Consider the following 1,268-nt stretch of genomic DNA (forward strand, 5'->3'; position numbering starts at 1 on the left):
TTATATTCGTAGTATGACTCTTACTCATTAACAACTTCCCTTCAAACCCTATGCAGACCCCTCCCAAGTGAACTCACAGTATCGCATACCCATTGTCCTCTGTCTTCCAGTTGGTTTTCTCCATCCCTCTACCGTTGTGCCTCTTCCTCTTCTGTCTTGCTTCCATGTGCACTTTGGGGGTCTCATGTTTTATTTTCTTCCACTGCATCTAATACAGTGCAGTTTCTACATGAATAATAAAAACCTCATCTGATTACAATGAGTCAGCCCCTCACGGGGCCGTAGGGATTTGTAGAGATAAATTTAGCGTGTTTCCTCTGTTGTGTTGACAATGACAGAACCTTAAACAGAATTAATACACTTCCGTATATGTATTTGAGGCATACAAATACATATAATATGCATTAATATAAATGCATGTGGCTCGATTTGATGTCGCTGATTTGATTTTTTTTTTTTTTTTCCATCCGCTCACAAACTTTCTTGTTTTGGGAATCTGTGCAGTTCACTTCCAATAAATAGTTGAACTGTATCCCTGACCTCCAAATAACTTTGCAATAACAATTTTTCATAGGAGAAACTACTTGGCTGCCTATACACGTGCTTGGGGGTAGAGGGGACGTGTTTTAATTACAGCGGCTTCTGGCTAGCTGCTCTGATTAAAGCAGCTCACCGTCATGTGTATTAAGCCCCTCTGCGTTTCGAAATGGCTGCAGGATGCTTTAAAGCTCATTTGATGAGGTTTAGATAAAGTGCCCCAGTGGCCATTTTGCAGGGGCTTAATATACATGACAGTGAGGCGTTGCGTCTGCTCCGACATGTTCTAATTAAATGTGAACGAGCACGTCTCTAGGCTCCCCTCCTGCAAACAGAGTTACAGAGACTGACAGTTAGAAACTTGTCTGACAACAAGCTGATCATTCACGCCTGTGTGGGACTGCTGATATGCATGTTATATCTGAACGTTCAGCACTCAGAAATAACAATTTCTCTGATATGTCTGAAAACATGAAATCTTTCCTCTCTTCTCTTAACCGGCTGTTTTTTCTTTCCCCAACAGGATGCAATTAATAGAATACAAGACCTGATGGCAGATGGTACTCTGACAGGTGACACTGGAGAAATTACATGTTTCTATCTACGTGGGTTAGACTGTGAATAGGTAACCTAGGAGCAGGAGGCCAGCCTCTGGGGCACATGCCACAAGTGGCACCGGCAGTCTCTATGGGGGCACACAGGAGATCAGGGAAAGGGTAGCAGAAGATAGT

The 1,268-nt window shown here is 42.8% G+C and overlaps 1 long non-coding RNA gene across 1 annotated transcript in view; it reads left to right on the forward strand.

Moving 5' to 3' along the window:
- LOC109322362 overlaps nucleotides 1-1,262 on the forward strand; it is an 8,642-nt gene extending 7,380 nt beyond the window's left edge. The window contains exon 3 of the long non-coding RNA XR_002104361.1: nucleotides 1,061-1,262. This is a non-coding gene — a long non-coding RNA (uncharacterized LOC109322362). The remainder of the gene's footprint in view (nucleotides 1-1,060) is intronic.
- The last annotated feature ends 6 nt before the right edge of the window (nucleotides 1,263-1,268 follow it).

The sequence above is a fragment of the Crocodylus porosus genome, unplaced genomic scaffold (assembly GCF_001723895.1).
Source record: "Crocodylus porosus isolate Cpor-Errol unplaced genomic scaffold, CroPor_comp1, whole genome shotgun sequence".
Lineage (NCBI taxonomy): Eukaryota > Metazoa > Chordata > Crocodylia > Crocodylidae > Crocodylus > Crocodylus porosus.